Source organism: Cibotium barometz, chromosome 46 (genome assembly GCF_041138505.1).
Source record: "Cibotium barometz isolate CiBa-2024 chromosome 46, ASM4113850v1, whole genome shotgun sequence".
Lineage (NCBI taxonomy): Eukaryota > Viridiplantae > Streptophyta > Polypodiopsida > Cyatheales > Cibotiaceae > Cibotium > Cibotium barometz.
This window is the reverse complement of record NC_141091.1, coordinates 5,947,931-5,968,363: the sequence shown is the minus strand read 5'-3', so window position 1 is coordinate 5,968,363 and position 20,433 is coordinate 5,947,931.

Sequence of the window (20,433 nt, the reverse complement as noted above, 5' to 3'; positions counted from 1 at the left end):
CAAAATTAGGTCAAGAAATAGGGATAGCAGGGTTAACGATAACCGAATTCAACAAGTATTTCTGTGAGTAAATAGGAGAGGATTGGTGCAAGATTCATGTGAAGTAATGTGCATAATGAATAGAGGTATTCTACAAGATGATACTAAGATTATGAAATTGCTATCATAGGTTAGCTTGCATAAAGGATTGATTCCCTTACGTTTTTCCATGACAATTGTGAAGTACCATATTACATGGGGGTATAGAATAAGGAATTTGAAGGTTCATATCATATAAGAGGTATATGGATGCATGAAATTAGGATAATTAGGCCAATTAACTTTGGAATAATAAAGATATTTTGGAGGCACAACAAAACGAGCCAAACACATGAAATAAGGGACTCTTTAAGGGACACTGTATGTGTCTCTTTTAATATAGATTTCAATAAGGAAAGAGAGTGCACTCAGAGAAGAGTGAGGCAATAAGGCTAGAAACATTAGGAAAGTGTTAGAATAAAAATATTAGCTCCAAAAATCCTAAAAGAAATAAGAAGACAAGAATAGTTCTATTAAGAGATAAGTATCTCCAAAAATAGAAATTCGAATTTAGGTGATAAGAGGTCATATTTAGAGTACTTTTACATATTTAGAGTCCATGCATACTAAAAATGAGGAAAAGCAACGCGTTTCTAAAGATGGCATGTTTGCAGCTATATACAGACGTTTTTGCCTATTCTACCCGCGTCGCGGTGGCTTGTAGACTAGATGCCTTCCGGTTCTTTTGACCGATTATACGAGTATATTCTGAGTTCTTATCAGAGATTTATGGCCGAAACAGTTTGCTGCTTCTGTCAAGGTCTCTACACAAGAAAAACTGTAAGACGACAACAAGTAGCCTCAAGGTAATCCTAGAGCTTGAGATGTATATATATCCCTTCATTCTTATCTAATATGTTAGAAGAGAAGGTTAGATTGCTGTGGTCTTTCGGAGGAAGAGACCAAAACTCCATAGCTTTTCTTTTAAATAAAGAATAGTATGCCGTAGCCTTGCAAGAGAAGGCTATTTTGCCATAGACCTTCGAAAGAGAGAGAAGTCACAGTACGAGTGAGAGGAGATAAATCTTGGGGATGATCGGATGATTTCAATCGTAAAAGAAGGTATTAGAAGACTCTATTCTCTTATGTCAAGTTCTAAAGCTCTTGTTAACGAGCAAAGGCAACGATAAACGATAAATTTTTGTAAGGTATATATATATATTTTTTTGTTTTACAATTATATATCATTCTTAGGGGTTGAGGTATGGCCTCGGCTTCTCTATTAATTGTTAATAGTGATCTATTTGATTTATTTACTAGTTAAAGTTTGTATTCTTTTAAACAACAGCACATGCCTTAATAAAGAATGTCTTATCATAATCTCAAGTTGAAATGCTAAAATCTTTGTGAAAAGGATTGTTTTCTTAAGAAGGTAACATAGATTCTAGTCCTATGGTTTAGTTGAGTAAATGGGTTGTTATCTTGGTTAAATTAGGTACAGGTACAACTCTCCCTGCTTTGATGCTGCGTCGTTCTTGTGCTTGTATAGCCGGACGGCGGAGATGTTGGTAAGGCCCGGAGAGCTGGCCCATGGTATCCCTCATACCATTGGGAGAATAAGATTTGCCGATTGAGGCGGGTGATTGTGATGCTGCCTAGTTTCTAGGGCCCAAGCTAGTGCGGTGAATCAGCCACCCCTAGTGCGTAGACATCCCTCTGAGGGGCGAAAGAATGGAACGATGGAGCCTGAGAGGGCGACATGCTGCCGCCTTGAGTCCTCTCGCCACACCAGCGGCCCGACGATGAGGTGTATGATTCCAGACAAGCATGGGTCTAACTTGGGATGTGGGATTCCCAGAGGATACAATGAAAGAAGCAAGTTCACCCTTGCTCATCTGAAACTGGTAAGAAAGGCTAAATTAGTTGGAAGCACTGTTGTCAATCTAACCACGGGGGAACCAGAATTAGTTATGGGGGGATGCCATGAAAGTACACATTCGAGAGAAGGTTTTGTCCTCGAGGATTTCGAGAGGATAAAATGAATGAATTTTTGGAGCTAACCCAAGAAAGGAAGACCCTAAAAGAATACCACCAAACTTTTGTTAAACTTCTCCAATTTGCTGTAGAGATGGATGAGGTAACTCTTCTCCATCGATTCATTTAAAAGCTTAATCTACCATTGAATAACCTCGTCAAGAATGCAAAACCATCCTCTATTTCAGAAGCCATAATTATAGCCAGAGGCTATGATAAAGTTTTTTTATATAGAAAGTGTCGAGAGAAGGACACGAGTCCTTCCATGTTAATCGTGAAGAGGTCCCCTAATCCAAGAGAGGAACATCAAGCCCACCCTTGGCTACAAGGAATCATGAGCTAGAGCAAAATTAGGTCAAGAAATAGGGATAGCAGGGTTAAAGATAACCGAATTCAACAAGTATTTCTGTGAGTAAATAGGAGAGGATTGGTGCAAGATTCATGTGAAGTAATGTGCATGATGAATAGAGGTATTCTATAAGATGATACTTAGATTATGAAATTGCTATCATAGGTTAGCTTGCATAAAGGATTGATTCCCTTACGTTTTTCCATGACAATTGTGAAGTACCATATTACATGGGGGTATAGAATAAGGAATTTGAAGGTTCATATCATATAAGAGGTATATGGATGCATGAAATTAGGATAATTAGGCCAATTAACTTTGGAATAATAAAGATATTTTGGAGGCACAACAAAACGAGCCAAACACATGAAATAAGGGACTCTTTAAGGGACACTGTATGTGTCTCTTTTAATATAGATTTCAATAAGGAAAGAGAGTGCACTCAGAGAAGAGTGAGGCAATAAGGCTAGAAACATTAGGAAAGTGTTAGAATAAAAATATTAGCTCCAAAAATCCTAAAAGAAATAAGAAGACAAGAATAGTTCTATTAAGAGATAAGTATCTCCAAAAATAGAAATTCGAATTTAGGTGATAAGAGGTCATATTTAGAGTACTTTTACATATTTAGAGTCCATGCATACTAAAAATGAGGAAAAGCAACGCGTTTCTAAAGATGGCATGTTTGCAGCTATATACAGACGTTTTTGCCTATTCTACCCGCGTCGCGGTGGCTTGTAGACTAGATGCCTTCCGGTTCTTTTGACCGATTATACGAGTATATTCTGAGTTCTTATCAGAGATTTATGGCCGAAACAGTTTGCTGCTTCTGTCAAGGTCTCTACACAAGAAAAACTGTAAGACGACAACAAGTAGCCTCAAGGTAATCCTAGAGCTTGAGATGTATATATATCCCTTCATTCTTATCTAATATGTTAGAAGAGAAGGTTAGATTGCTGTGGTCTTTCGGAGGAAGAGACCAAAACTCCATAGCTTTTCTTTTAAAAAAAGAATAGTATGCCGTAGCCTTGCAAGAGAAGGCTATTTTGCCATAGACCTTCGAAAGAGAGAGAAGTCACAGTACGAGTGAGAGGAGATAAATCTTGGGGATGATCGGATGATTTCAATCGTAAAAGAAGGTATTAGAAGACTCTATTCTCTTATGTCAAGTTCTAAAGCTCTTGTTAACGAGCAAAGGCAACGATAAACGATAAATTTTTGTAAGGTATATATATATATTTTTTTGTTTTACAATTATATATCATTCTTAGGGGTTGAGGTATGGCCTCGGCTTCTCTATTAATTGTTAATAGTGATCTATTTGATTTATTTACTAGTTAAAGTTTGTATTCTTTTAAACAACAGCACATGCCTTAATAAAGAATGTCTTATCATAATCTCAAGTTGAAATGCTAAAATCTTTGTGAAAAGGATTGTTTTCTTAAGAAGGTAACATAGATTCTAGTCCTATGGTTTAGTTGAGTAAATGGGTTGTTATCTTGGTTAAATTAGGTACAGGTACAACTCTCCCTGCTTTGATGCTGCGTCGTTCTTGTGCTTGTATAGCCGGACGGCGGAGATGTTGGTAAGGCCCGGAGAGCTGGCCCATGGTATCCCTCATACCATTGGGAGAATAAGATTTGCCGATTGAGGCGGGTGATTGTGATGCTGCCTAGTTTCTAGGGCCCAAGCTAGTGCGGTGAATCAGCCACCCCTAGTGCGTAGACATCCCTCTGAGGGGCGAAAGAATGGAACGATGGAGCCTGAGAGGGCGACATGCTGCCGCCTTGAGTCCTCTCGCCACACCAGCGGCCCGACGATGAGGTGTATGATTCCAGACAAGCATGGGTCTAACTTGGGATGTGGGATTCCCAGAGGATACAATGAAAGAAGCAAGTTCACCCTTGCTCATCTGAAACTGGTAAGAAAGGCTAAATTAGTTGGAAGCACTGTTGTCAATCTAACCACGGGGGAACCAGAATTAGTTATGGGGGGATGCCATGAAAGTACACATTCGAGAGAAGGTTTTGTCCTCGAGGATTTCGAGAGGATAAAATGAATGAATTTTTGGAGCTAACCCAAGAAAGGAAGACCCTAAAAGAATACCACCAAACTTTTGTTAAACTTCTCCAATTTGCTCTAGAGATGGATGAGGTAACTCTTCTCCATCGATTCATTTAAAAGCTTAATCTACCATTGAATAACCTCGTCAAGAATGCAAAACCATCCTCTATTTCAGAAGCCATAATTATAGCCAGAGGCTATGATAAAGTTTTTTTATATAGAAAGTGTCGAGAGAAGGACACGAGTCCTTCCATGTTAATCGTGAAGAGGTCCCCTAATCCAAGAGAGGAACATCAAGCCCACCCTTGGCTACAAGGAATCATGAGGTAGAGCAAAATTAGGTCAAGAAATAGGGATAGCAGGGTTAAAGATAACCGAATTCAACAAGTATTTCTGTGAGTAAATAGGAGAGGATTGGTGCAAGATTCATGTGAAGTAATGTGCATGATGAATAGAGGTATTCTATAAGATGATACTTAGATTATGAAATTGCTATCATAGGTTAGCTTGCATAAAGGATTGATTCCCTTACGTTTTTCCATGACAATTATGAAGTACCATATTACATGGGGGTATAGAATAAGGAATTTGAAGGTTCATATCATATGAGAGGTATATGGATGCATGAAATCAGGATAATTAGGCCAATTAACTTTGGAATAATAAAGATATTTTGGAGGCACGACAAAACGAGCCAAACACATGAAATAAGGGACTCTTTAAGAACACTGTATGTGTCTCTTATAATATAGATTTCAATAAGGAAAGAGAGTGCACTCAGAGAAGAGTGAGGCAATAAGGCTAGAAACATTAGGAAAGTGTTAGAATAAAAATATTAGCTCCAAAAGTCGTAAAAATAATAAGAAGACAAGAATAGTTCTATTAAGAGATAAGTATCTCCAAAAATAGAAATTCGAATTTAGGTGATAAGAGGTCATATTTAGAGTACTTTTACATATTTAGAGTCCATGCATACTAAAAGTGAGGAAAAGCAACGCGTTTCTAAAGATGGCATGTTTGCAGCTATATACAGACGTTTTTGCCTATTCTACCCGCGCCGCGGTGGCTTGTAGACTAGATGCCTTCCGATTCTTTTGACCGATTATACGAGTATATTCTGAGTTCTTATCAGAGATTTATGGCCGAGACAGTTTGCTGCTTCTGTTAAGGTCTCTACACAAGAAAAACTGTAAGATGACAACAAGTAGCCTCAAGGTGATCCTAGAGCTTGAGATGTATATATATCCCTTCAATCTTATCTAATATCTTAGAAGAGAAGGTTAGATTGCTATGGTCTTTCGGAGGAAGAGACCAGAACTCCATAGCTTTTCGTTTAAATAAAGAATAGTATGCCGTAGCCTTGCAAGAGAAGGCTATTTTGCCATAGACCTTCGAAAGAGAGAAAACTCACAGTACGAGTAAGAGGAGATAAATCTTGGGGATGATCGGATGACTTCAATCATAAGAGAAGGTATTAGAAGACTCTATTCTCTTATGTCAAGTTCTAAAGCTCTTGTTAACGAGCAAAGGCAACGATAAACGATAAATTTCTGTAAGGTGAATATATATTTTTTTGTTTTACAATTATATATCATTCTTAGGGGTTGAGGTATGGCCTCGGCTTCTCTATTAATTGTTAATAGTGATCTATTTGATTTATTTACTAGTTAAAGTTTGTATTCTTTTAAACAACAGCATATGCCTTAATAAAGAATGTCTTATCATAATCTCAAGTTGAAATGCTAAAATCTTTGTGAAAAGGATTGTTTTCTTAAGAAGGTAACATAGATTCTAGTCCTATGGTTTAGTTGAGTAAATGGATTGTTATCTTGGTTAAATTAGGTACAGGTACAACTCTCCCTGCGCTTTGATGCTGCGCCGTTCTTGTGCTTGTATAGCCAGATGGCGGAGATGTTGGTAAGGCCCGGAGCGTTGGCCCATGGTATCCCTCATACCATTGGGAGAATAAGATTTGCCGATTGAGGCGGGTGATTGTGATGCTGCCTAGTTTTTAGGGCCCAAGCTAGTGCGGTGAATCAGCCCACCCTAGTGCGGTGAATCAGCCACCCCTAGTGCGTAGACATCCCTCTGAGGGGCGAAAGAATGGAGCGATGGAGCCTGAGAGGGCGACATGCTGCCGCCTTGAGTCCTCTCGCCACCAGCGGCCCGACGATGAGGTGTATGATTCCACACAAGCATGGGTCTAACTTGGGATGTGGGATTCCCAGAGGATACAATGAAAGAAGCAAGTTCACCCTTGCTCATCTGAAACTCGTAAGAAAGTCCAAATTAGTTGGAAGCACTGTTGTCAATCTAACCACGGGGGAACCAGAATCAGATATGGGGGGATGCCATGCCATGAAAGTACACATTCGAGAGAAGCTTTTGTCCTCGAGGATTTCGAGAGGATAAAATGAATGAATTTTTGGAGCTAACCCAAGCAAGGAACACCCTAAAAGAATACCACCAAACTTTTGTTAACTTTCTCCAATTTGCTCTAGAGATGGATGAGGTAACTCTTCTCCATCGATTCATTTAAAAGCTTAATCTACCATTGAATAACCTCGTCAAGAATGCAAAACCATCCTCTATTTCAGAAGCCAGAATTATAGCCAGAGGCTATGATAAAGTTTTTTTATATAGAAAGTGTCGAGAGAAGGACACGAGTCCTTCCATGTTAATTGTGAAGAGGTCCCCCAATCCAAGAGAGCAACATCAAGCCCACCCTTGGCTACAAGGAATCATGAGCTAGAGCAAAATTAGGTCAAGAAATAGGGATAGCAGGGTTAAAGATAACCGAATTCAACAAGTATTTCTGTGAGTAAATAGGAGAGGATTGGTGCAAGATTCATGTGAAGTAATGTGCATGATGAATAGAGATATTCTACAAGATGATACTAAGATTATGAAATTGCTATCATAGGTTAGCTTGCATAAAGGATTGATTCCCTTATGTTTTTCCATGACAATTGTGAAGTACCATATTACATGGGGGTATAGAATAAGGAATTTGAAGGTTCATATCATATAAGAGGTATATGGATGCATGAAATTAGGATAATTAGGCTAATTAACTTTGGAATAATAAAGATATTTTGGAGGCACAACAAAACGAGCCAAACACATGAAATAAGGGACTCTTTAAGGGACACTGTATGTGTCTCCTTTATTATAGATTTCAATAAGGAAAGAGAGTGCACTCAGAGAAGAGTGAGGCAATAAGGCTAGAAACATTAGGAAAGTGTTAGAATAAAAACGAGCCAAACACATGAAATAAGGGACTCTTTAAGGGACACTGTATGTGTCTCCTTTATTATAGATTTCAATAAGGAAAGAGAGTGCACTCAGAGAAGAGTGAGGCAATAAGGCTAGAAACATTAGGAAAGTGTTAGAATAAAAATATTAGCTCCAAAAATCCTAAAAGAAATAAGAAGACAAGAATAGTTCTATTAAGAGATAAGTATCTCCAAAAATAGAAATTCGAATTTAGGTGATAAGAGGTCATATTTAGAGTACTTTTACATATTTAGAGTCCATGCATACTAAAAATGAGGAAAAGCAACGCGTTTCTAAAGATGGCATGTTTGCAGCTATATACAGACGTTTTTGCCTATTCTACCCGCGCCGCGGTGGCTTGTAGACTAGATGCCTTCCGGTTCTTTTGACCGATTATACGAGTATATTCTGAGTTCTTATCAGAGATTTATTGCCGAAACAGTTTGCTGCTTCTGTCAAGGTCTCTACACAAGAAAAACTGTAAGACGACAACAAGTAGCCTCAAGGTAATCCTAGAGCTTGAGATGTATATATATCCCTTCATTCTTATCTAATATGTTAGAAGAGAAGGTTAGATTGCTGTGGTCTTTCGGAGGAAGAGACCTGAACTCCATAGCTTTTCTTTTAAATAAAGAATAGTATGCCGTAGCCTTGTAAGAGAAGGCTATTTTGCCATAGACCTTCGAAAGAGAGAAAAGTCACAGTACGAGTAAGAGGAGATAAATCTTGGGGATGATCGGATGATTTCAATCGTAAAAGAAGGTATTAGAAGACTCTATTCTCTTATGTCAAGTTCTAAAGCTCTTGTTAACGAGCAAAGGCAACGATAAACGATAAATTTCTGTAAGGTATATATATATATTTTTTTACAATTATATATCATTCTTAGGGGTTGAGGTATGGCCTCGGCTTCTCTATTAATTGTTAATAGTGATCTATTTTATTGATTTACTAGTTAAAGTTTGTATTCTTTTAAACAACAGCATATGCCTTAATAAAGAATGTCTTATCATAATCTCAAGTTGAAATGCTAAAATCTTTGTGAAAAGGATTGTTTTCTTAAGAAGGTAACATAGATTCTAGTCCTATGGTTTAGTTGAGTAAATGGATTGTTATCTTGGTTAAATTAGGTACACGTACAACTCTCCCTGCTTTGATGCTGCGTCGTTCTTGTGCTTGTATAGCCGGACGGCGGAGATGTTGGTAAGCCCTGGAGAGTTGGCCCATGGTATCCCTCATACCATTGGGAGAATAAGATTTGCCGATTGAGGCGGGTGATTGTGATGCTGCTTAGTTTTTAGGGCCCAAGCTAGTGCGGTGAATCAGCCCACCCTAGTGCGGTGAATCAGCCACCCCTACTAGTGCGTAGACATCCCTCTGAGGGGCAAAAGAATGGAACGATGGAGCCTGAGAGGGCGACATGCTGCCGCCTTGAGTCCTCTCGTCGCCAGCGGCCCGACGATGAGGTGTATGATTCCAGACAAGCATGGGTCTAACTTGGGATGTGGGATTCCCAGAGGATACAATGAAAGAAGCAAGTTCACTCTTGCTCATCTGAAAATCGTAAGAAAGGCTAAATTAGTTGGAAGCACTGTTGTCAATCTAACCACGGGGGAACCAGAATTAGTTATGGGGGGATGCCATGAAAGTACACATTCGAGAGAAGGTTTTGTCCTCGAGGATTTTGAGAGGATAAAATGAATGAATTTTTGGAGCTAACCCAAGAAAGGAAGACCCTAAAAGAATACCACCAAACTTTTGTTAAACTGCTCCAATTTGCTCTAGAGATGGATGAGGTAACTCTTCTCCATCGATTCATTTAAAAGCTTAATCTACCATTGAATAACCTCGTCAAGAATGCAAAACCATCCTCTATTTCAGAAGCCATAATTATAGCCAGAGGCTATGATAAAGTTTTTTTATATAGAAAGTGTCGAGAGAAGGACACGAGTCCTTCCATGTTAATCGTGAAGAGGTCCCCTAATCCAAGAGAGGAACATCAAGTCCACCCTTGGCTACAAGGAATCATGAGCTAGAGCAAAATTAGGTCAAGAAATAGGGATAGCAGGGTTAAAGATAACCGAATTCAACAAGTATTTCTGTGAGTAAATACTAGAGGATTGGTGCAAGATTCATGTGAAGTAATGTGCATGATGAATAGAGGTATTCTATAAGATGATACTAAGATTATGAAATTGCTATCATAGGTTAGCTTGCATAAAGGATTGATTCCCTTACGTTTTTCCATGACAATTATGAAGTACCATATTACATGGGGGTATAGAATAAGGAATTTGAAGGTTCATATCATATGAGAGGTATATGGATGCATGAAATCAGGATAATTAGGCCAATTAACTTTGGAATAATAAAGATATTTTGGAGGCACGATAAAACGAGCCAAACACATGAAATAAGGGACTCTTTAAGGGACACTGTATGTGTCTCTTATAATATAGATTTCAATAAGGAAAGAGAGTGCACTCAGAGAAGAGTGAGGCAATAAGGCTAGAAACATTAGGAAAGTGTTAGAATAAAAATATTAGCTCCAAAAGTCGTAAAAGAAATAAGAAGACAAGAATAGTTCTATTAAGAGATAAGTATCTCCAAAAATAGAAATTCGAATTTAGGTGATAAGAGGTCATATTTAGAGTACTTTTACATATTTAGAGTCCATGCATACTAAAAGTGAGGAAAAGCAACGCGTTTCTAAAGATGGCATGTTTGCAGCTATATACAGACGTTTTTGCCTATTCTACCCGCGCCGCGGTGGCTTGTAGACTAGATGCCTTCCGGTTCTTTTGACCGATTATACGAGTATATTCTGAGTTCTTATCAGAGATTTATGGCCGAGACAGTTTGCTGCTTCTGTCAAGGTCTCTACACAAGAAAAACTGTAAGATGACAACAAGTAGCCTCAAGGTGATCCTAGAGCTTGAGATGTATATATATCCCTTCAATCTTATCTAATATCTTAGAAGAGAAGGTTAGATTGCTATGGTCTTTCGGAGGAAGAGACCAGAACTCCATAGCTTTTCTTTTAAATAAAGAATAGTATGTCGTAGCCTTGCAAGAGAAGGCTATTTTGCCATAGACCTTCGAAAGAGAGAAAACTCACAGTACGAGTAAGAGGAGATAAATCTTGGGGATGATCGGATGACTTCAATTGTAAGAGAAGGTATTAGAAGACTCTATTCTCTTATGTCAAGTTCTAAAGCTCTTGTTAACGAGCAAAGGCAACGATAAACGATAAATTTCTGTAAGGTGAATATATATTTTTTTGTTTTACAATTATATATCATTCTTAGGGGTTGAGGTATGGCCTCGGCTTCTCTATTAATTGTTAATAGTGATCTATTTGATTTATTTACTAGTTAAAGTTTGTATTCTTTTAAACAACAGCATATGCCTTAATAAAGAATGTCTTATCATAATCTCAAGTTGAAATGCTAAAATCTTTGTGAAAAGGATTGTTTTCTTAAGAAGGTAACATAGATTCTAGTCCTATGGTGTAGTTGAGTAAATGGATTGTTATCTTGGTTAAATTAGGTACAGGTACAACTCTCCCTGCACTTTGATGCTGCGCCGTTCTTGTGCTTGTATAGCCGGATGGCGGAGATGTTGGTAAGGCCCGGAGAGTTGGCCCATGGTATCCCTCATACCATTGGGAGAATAAGATTTGCCGATTGAGGCCGGTGATTGTGATGCTGCCTAGTTTTTAGGGCCCAAGCTAGTGCGGTGAATCAGCCCACCCTAGTGCGGTGAATCAGCCACCCCTAGTGCGTAGACATCCCTCTGAGGGGCAGAAGAATGGAGCGATGGAGCCTGAGAGGGCGACATGCTGCCGCCTTGAGTCCTCTCGCCACCAACGGCCCGACGATGAGGTGTATGATTCCACACAATCCTGGGTCTAACTTGGGATGTAGGATTCCCAGAGGATACAATGAAAGAAGCAAGTTCACCCTTGCTCATCTGAAAATCGTAAGAAAGGCCGAATTAGTTGGAAGCACTGTTGTCAATCTAACCACGGGGGAACCAGAATTAGTTATGGGGGGATGCCATGAAAGTACACATTCGAGAGAAGGTTTTGTCCTCCAGGATTTCGAGAGGATAAAATGAATGAATTTTTGGAGCTTACCCAAGAAAGGAAGACCCTAAAAGAATACCACCAAACTTTTGTTAACTTTCTCCAATTTGCTCTAGAGATGGATGAGGTAACTCTTCTTCATCGATTCATTTAAAAGCTTAATCTACCATTGAATAACCTCGTCAAGAATGCAAAACCATACTCTATCTCAGAAGCCATAATTATAGCCAGAGGCTATGATAAAGTTTTTTTATATAGAAAGTGTCGAGAGAAGGACACGAGTCCTTCCATGTTAATCATGAAGAGGTTCCCCAATCCAAGAGAGCAACATCAATCCCACCCTTGGCTACAAGGAATCATGAGCTAGAGCAAAATTAGGTCAAGAAATAGGGATAGCAGGGTTAAAGATATCCAAATTCAACAAGTATTTCTATGAGTAAATAGAAGAGGATTGGTGCAAGATTCATGTGAAGTAATGTGCATGATGAATAGAGGTATTCTACAAGATGATACTAAGATTATGAAATTGCTATCAAAGGTTAGCTTGCATAAAGGATTGATTCCCTTACGTTTTTCCATGACAATTGTGAAGTACCATATTACATGGGAGTATAGAATAAGGAATTTGAAGGTTCATATCATATGAGAGGTATATGGATGCATGAAATTAGGATAATTAGGCCAATTAACTTTGGAATAATAAAGATATTTTGGAGGCACGACAAAACGAGCCAAACACATGAAATAAGGGACTCTTTAAGAACACTGTATGTGTCTCTTTTAATATAGATTTCAATAAGGAAAGAGAGTGCACTCAGAGAAGAGTGAGGCAATAAGGCTAGAAACATTAGGAAAGTGTTAGAATAAAAATATTAGCTCCAAAAATCCTAAAAGAAATAAGAAGACAAGAATAGTTCTATTAAGAGATAAGTATCTCCAAAAATAGAAATTTGAATTTAGGTGATAAGAGGTCATATTTAGAGTACTTTTACATATTTAGAGTCCATGCATACTAAAAATGAGGAAAAGCAACGGGTTTCTAAAGATGGCATGTTTGCAGCTATATACAGACGTTTTTGCCTATTCTACCCGCGCCGCGGTGGCTTGTAGACTAGATGCCTTCCGGTTCTTTTGACCGATTATACGAGTATATTCTGAATTCTTATCAGAGATTTATGGCCGAAACAGTTTGCTGCTTCTGTCAAGCTCTCTACACAAGAAAAACTGTAAGACGACAACAAGTAGCCTCAAGGTAATCCTAGAGCTTGAGATGTATATATATCCCTTCATTCTTATCTAATATCTTAGAAGAGAAGGTTAGATTGCTGTGGTCTTTTGGAGGAAGAGACCAGAACTCCATAGCTTTTCTTTTAAAAGAATAGTATGCCGTAGCCTTGCAAGAGAAGGCTATTTTGCCATAGACCTTCGAAAGAGAGAAAAGTCACAGTACGAGTAAGAGGAGATAAATCTTGGGGATGATCGGATAATTTCAATCGTAAGAGAAGGTATTAGAAGACTCTATTCTCTTATGTCAAGTTCTAAAGCTCTTGTTAACGAGCAAAGGCAACGATGAACGATAATTTTCTGTAAGGTATATATATATTTTTTTGTTTTACAATTATATATCATTCTTAGGGGTTGAGGTATGGCCTCCGCTTCTCTATTAATTGTTAATAGTGATCTATTTGATTGATTTACTAGTTAAAGTTTGTATTCTTTTAAACAACAGCATATGCCTTAATAAAGAATGTCTTATCGTAATCTCAAGTTGAAATGCTAAAATCTTTGTGAAAAGGATTGTTTTCTTAAGAAGGTAACATAGATTCTATTCCTATGGTTTAGTTGAGTAAATGGATTGTTATCTTGGTTAAATTAGGTACAGGTACAACTCTCCCTGCTTTGATGCTGCGCCGTTCTTATGCTTGTATAGCCGGATGGCGGAGATGTTGGTAAGGCCCGGAGAGTTGGCCCATGGTATCCCTCATACCATGAGAATAAGATTTGCCGATTGAGGCGCTTGATTATGATGCTGCCTAGTTTTGAGGGCCCAAGCTAGTGCGGTGAATCAGCCCACCCTAGTGCGGTGAATCAGCCATCCCTAGTGCGTAGACATCCCTCTGAGGGGCGAAAGAATGGAGCGATGGAGCCTGAGAGGGCGACATGCTGCCGCCTTGAGTCCTCTTGCCACCAGCGGCCCGACGATGAGGTGTATGATTCCAGACAAGCATGGGTCTAACTTGGGATGTGGGATGCCCAGAGGATACAATGAAAGAAGCAAGTTCACCCTTGCTCATCTGAAAATCGTAAGAAAGGCCAAATTAGTTGGAAGCACTGTTGTCAATCTAACCACGGGGGAACCAGAATTAGTTATGGGGGGATGCCATGAAAGTACACATTCGAGAGAAGGTTTTGTCCTCTAGGATTTCGAGAGGATAAAATGAATGAATTTTTGGAGCTAACCCAAGAAAGGAAGACCCTAAAAGCATACCACCAAACTTTTGTTAAACTTCTCCAATTTGCTCTAGAGATGGATGAGGTAACTCTTCTCCATCGATTCATTTAAAAGCTTAATCTACCATTGAATAACCTCGTCAAGAATGCAAAACCATCCTCTATTTCAGAAGCCATAATTATAGCCAGAGGCTATGATAAAGTTTTTTTATATAGAAAGTGTCGAGAGAAGGACACGAGACCTTCCATGTTAATCGTGAAGAGGTCCCCTAATCCAAGAGAGGAACATCAAGCCGACCCTTGGCTACAAGGAATCATGAGCTAGAGCAAAATTAGGTCAAGAAATAGGGATAGCAGGGTTAAAGATAACCGAATTCAACAAGTATTTCTGTGAGTAAATAGGAGAGGATTGGTGCAAGATTCATGTGAAGTAATGTGCATGATGAATAGAGGTATTCTACAAGATGATACTAAGATTATGAAATTGCTATCATAGGTTAGCTTGCATAAAGGATTGATTCCCTTACGTTTTTCCATGACAATTGTGAAGTACCATATTACATGGGGGTATAGAATAAGGAATTTGAAGGTTCATATCATATAAGAGGTATATGGATGCATGAAATTAGGATAATAAGGCTAATTAACTTTGGAATAATAAAGATATTTTGGAGGCACAACAAAACGAGCCAAACACATGAAATAAGGGACTCTTTAAGGGACACTGTATGTGTCTCTTTTAATATAGATTTCAATAAGGAAAGAGAGTGCACTCAGAGAAGAGTGAGGCAATAAGGCTAGAAACATTAGGAAAGTGTTAGAATAAAAATATTAGCTCCAAAAATCCTTAAAGAAATAAGAAGACAAGAATAGTTCTATTAAGAGATAAGTATCTCCAAAAATAGAAATTCGAATTTAGGTGATAAGAGGTCATATTTAGAGTACTTTTACATATTTAGAGTCCATGGATACTAAAAATGAGGAAAAGCAACCGTTTCTAAAGATGGCATGTTTGCAGCTATATACAGACGTTTTTGCCTATTCTACCTGCGCCGCGGTGGCTTGTAGACTAGATGCCTTCCGGTTCTTTTGACCGATTATACGAGTACATTCTGAGTTCTTATCAGAGATTTATGGCCGAAACAGTTTGCTGCTTCTGTCAAGGTCTCTACGCAAGAAAAACTGTAAGACGACAACAAGTAGCCTCAAGGTAATCCTAGAGCTTGAGATGTATATATATCCCTTCATTCTTATCTAATATGTTAGAAGAGAAGGTTAGATTGCTGTGGTCTTTCGGAGGAAGAGACCAGAACTCCATAGCTTTTCTTTTAAATAAAGAATAGTATGCCGTAGCCTTGCAAGAGAAGGCTATTTTGCCATAGACCTTCGAAAGAGAGAAAAGTCACAGTACGAGTAAGAGGAGATAAATCTTGGGGATGATCGGATGATTTCAATCGTAAAAGAAGGTATTAGAAGACTCTATTCTCTTATGTCAAGTTCTAAAGCTCTTGTTAACGAGCAAAGGCAACGATAAACGATAAATTTCTGTAAGGTATATATATATATATATATATATTCTTTACAATTATATATCATTCTTAGGGGTTGAGGTATGGCCTCGGCTTCTCTATTAATTGTTAATAGTGATCTATTTCATTGATTTACTAGTTAAAGTTTGTATTCTTTTAAACAACAGCATATGCCTTAATAAAGAATGTCTTATCGTAATCTCAAGTTGAAATGCCAAAATCTTTGTGAAAAGGATTGTTTTCTTAAGAAGGTAACATAGATTCTAGTCCTATGGTTTAGTTGAGTAAATGGATTGTTATCTTGGTTAAATTAGGTACAGGTACAACTCTCCCTGCTTTGATGTTGCGTCGTTCTTGTGCTTGTATAGCCGGACGGCGGAGATGTTGGTAAGGCCCGGAGAGTTGGCCCATGGTATCCCTCATACCATTGGGAAAATAAGATTTGCCGATTGAGGCGGGTGATTGTGATGCTGCCTAGTTTTTAGGGCCCAAGCTAGTGCGGTGAATCAGCCCACCCTAGTGCGGTGAATCAGCCACCCCTACTAGTGCGTAGACATCCCTCTCAGGGGCGAAAGAATGGAACGATGGAGCGTGAGAGGGCGACATGCTGCCGCCTTGAGTCCTCTCGCTGCCAGCGGCCCGACGATGAGGTGTATGATTCCAGACAAGCATGGGTCTAACTTGGGATGTGGGATTCCCAGAGGATACAATGAAAGAAGCAAGTTCACCCTTGCTCATCTGAAAATCGTAAGAAAGGCTAAATTAGTTGGAAGCACTGTTGTCAATCTAACCACGGGGGAACCAGAATTAGTTATGGGGGGATGCAATGAAAGTACACATTCGAGAGAAGGTTTTGTCCTCGAGGATTTCGAGAGGATAAAATGAATGAATTTTTGGAGCTAACCCAAGAAAGGAAGACCCTAAAACAATACCACCAAACTTTTGTTAAACTTCTCCAATTTGCTCTAGAGATGGATGAGGTAACTCTTCTCCATCGATTCATTTAAAAGCTTAATCTACCATTGAATAACCTCGTCAAGAATGCAAAACCATCCTCTATTTCAGAAGCCATAACTATAGCTAGAGGCTATGATAAAGTTTTTTTATATAGAAAGTGTCGAGAGAAGGACACGAGTCCTTCCATGTTAATCGTGAAGAGGTCCCCTAATCCAAGAGAGGAACATCAAGCCCACCCTTGGCTACAAGGAATCATGAGGTAGAGCAAAATTAGGTCAAGAAATAGGGATAGCAGGGTTAAAGATAACCGAATTCAACAAGTATTTCTGTGAGTAAATAGGAGAGGATTGGTGCAAGATTCATGTGAAGTAATGTGCATGATGAATAGAGGTATTCTACAAGATGATACTAAGATTATGAAATTGCTATCATAGGTTAGCTTGCATAAAGGATTGATTCCCTTACGTTTTTCCATGACAATTGTGAAGTACCATATTACATGGGGGTATAGAATAAGGAATTTGAAGGTTCATATCATATGAGAGGTATATGGATGCATGAAATTAGGATAATTAGGCCAATTAACTTTGGAATAATAAAGACATTTTGGAGGCACAACAAAACGAGCCAAACACATGAAATAAGGGACTCTTTAAGAAGACTGTATGTGTCTCTTATAATATAGATTTCAATAAGGAAAAAGAGTGCACTCAGAGAAGAGTGAGGCAATAAGGCTAGAAACATTAGGAAAGTGTTAGAATAAAAATATTAGCTCCAAAAATCCTAAAAGAAATAAGAAGACAAGAATAGTTCTATTAAGAGATAAGTATCTCCAAAAATAGAAATTCGAATTTAGGTGAGAAGAGGTCATATTTAGAGTACTTTTACATATTTAGAGTCCATGCATACTAAAAGTGAGGAAAAGCAACGCGTTTCTAAAGATGGCATGTTTGCAGCTATATACAGACGTTTTTGCCTATTCTACCGCGCCGCGGTGGCTTGTAGACTAGATGCCTTCCAGTTCTTTTGACCGATTATACGAGTATATTCTGAGTTCTTATCAGAGATTTATGGCCGAGACAGTTTGCTGCTTCTGTCAAGGTCTCTACACAAGAAAAACTGTAAGATGACAACAAGTAGCCTCAAGGTGATCCTAGAGCTTGAGATGTATATATATCCCTTCAATCTTATCTAATATCTTAGAAGAGAAGGTTAGATTGCTATGGTCTTTCGGAGGAAGAGACCAGAACTCCATAGCTTTTCTTTTAAATAAAGAATAGTATGCCGTAGCCTTGCAAGAGAAGGCTATTTTGCCATAGACCTTCGAAAGAGAGAAAACTCACAGTACGAGTAAGAGGAGATAAATCTTGGGGATGATCGGATGACTTCAATCGTAAGAGAAGGTATTAGAAGACTCTATTCTCTTATGTCAAGTTCTAAAGCTCTTGTTAACGAGCAAAGGCAACGATAAACGATAAATTTCTGTAAGGTGAATATATATTTTTTTGTTTTACAATTATATATCATTCTTAGGGGTTGAGGTATGGCCTCGGCTTCTCTATTAATTGTTAATAGTGATCTATTTGATTTATTTACTAGTTAAAGTTTGTATTATTTTAAACAACAGCATATGCCTTAATAAAGAATGTCTTATCATAATCTCAAGTTGAAATGCTAAAATCTTTGTGAAAAGGATTGTTTTCTTAAGAAGGTAACATAGATTCTAGTCCTATGGTTTAGTTGAGTAAATGGATTGTTATCTTGGTTAAATTAGGTACAGGTACAACTCTCCCTACGCTTTGATGCTGCGCCGTTCTTGTGCTTGTATAGCCGGATGGCGGAGATGTTGGTAAGGCCCGGAGAGTTGGCCCATGGTATCCCTCATACCATTGGGAGAATAAGATTTGTCGATTGAGGCGGGTGATTGTGATGCTGCCTAGTTTTTAGGGCCCAAGCTAGTGCGGTGAATCAACCCACCCTAGTGCGGTGAATCAGCCACCCCTAGTGCGTAGACATCCCTCTGAGGGGCGGAAGAATGGAGCGATGGAGCCTGAGAGGGCGACATGCTGCCGCCTTGAGTCCTCTCGCCACCAGCGGCCCGACGATGAGGTGTATGATTCCACACAATCCTGGGTCTAACTTGGGATGTAGGATTCCCAGAGGATACAATGAAAGAAGCAAGTTCACCCTTGCTCATCTGAAAATCGTAAGAAAGGCCGAATTAGTTGGAAGCACTGTTGTCAATCTAACCACGGGGGAACCAGAATTAGTTATGGGGGGATGCCATGAAAGTACACATTCGAGAGAAGGTTTTGTCCTCCAGGATTTCGAGAGGATAAAATGAATGAATTTTTGGAGCTTACCCAAGAAAGGAAGACCCTAAAAGAATACCACCAAACTTTTGTTAACTTTCTCCGATTTGCTCTAGAGATGGATGAGGTAACTCTTCTTCATCGATTCATTTAAAAGCTTAATCTACCATTGAGTAACCTCGTCAAGAATGCAAAACCATACTCTATCTCAGAAGCCATAATTATAGCCAGAGGCTATGATAAAGTTTTTTTATATAGAAAGTGTCGAGAGAAGGACACGAGTCCTTCCATGTTAATCGTGAAGAGGTCCCCCAATCCAAAAGAGCAACATCAATCCCACCCTTGGCTACAAGGAATCATGAGCTAGAGCAAAATTAGGTCAAGAAATAGGGATAGCAGGGTTAAAGATATCCAAATTCAACAAGTATTTCTATGAGTAAATAGAAGAGGATTGGTGCAAGATTCATGTGAAGTAATGTGCATGATGAATAGAGGTATTCTACAAGATGATACTAAGATTATGAAATTGCTATCATAGGTTAGCTTACATAAAGGATTGATTCCCTTACGTTTTTCCATGACAATTGTGAAGTACCATATTACATGGGAGTATAGAATAAGGAATTTGAAGGTTCATATCATATGAGAGGTATATGGATGCATGAAATTAGGATAATTAGGCCAATTAACTTTGGAATAATAAAGATATTTTGGAGGCACGACAAAACGAGCCAAACACATGAAATAAGGGACTCTTTAAGAACACTGTATGTGTCTCTTTTAATATAGATTTCAATAAGGAAAGAGAGTGCACTCAGAGAAGAGTGAGGCAATAAGGCTAGAAACATTAGGAAAGTGTTAGAATAAAAATATTAGCTCCAAAAATCCTTAAAGAAATAAGAAGACAAGAATAGTTCTATTAAGAGATAAGTATCTCCAAAAATAGAAATTCGAATTTAGGTGATAAGAGGTCATATTTAGAGTACTTTTACATATTTAGAGTCCATGGATACTAAAAATGAGGAAAAGCAACAGTTTCTAAAGATGGCATGTTTGCAGCTATATACAGACGTTTTTGCCTATTCTACCCACGCCGCGGTGGCTTGTAGACTAGATGCCTTCCGGTTCTTTTGACCGATTATACGAGTATATTCTGAGTTCTTATCAGAGATTTATGGCCGAAACAGTTTGCTGCTTGTGTCAAGGTCTCTACGCAAGAAAAACTGTAAGACGACAACAAGTAGCCTCAAGGTAATCCTAGCTAGAGCTTGAGATGTATATATATCCCTTCATTCTTATCTGATATGTTAGAAGAGAAGGTTAGATTGCTGTGGTCTTTCGGAGGAAGAGACCAGAACT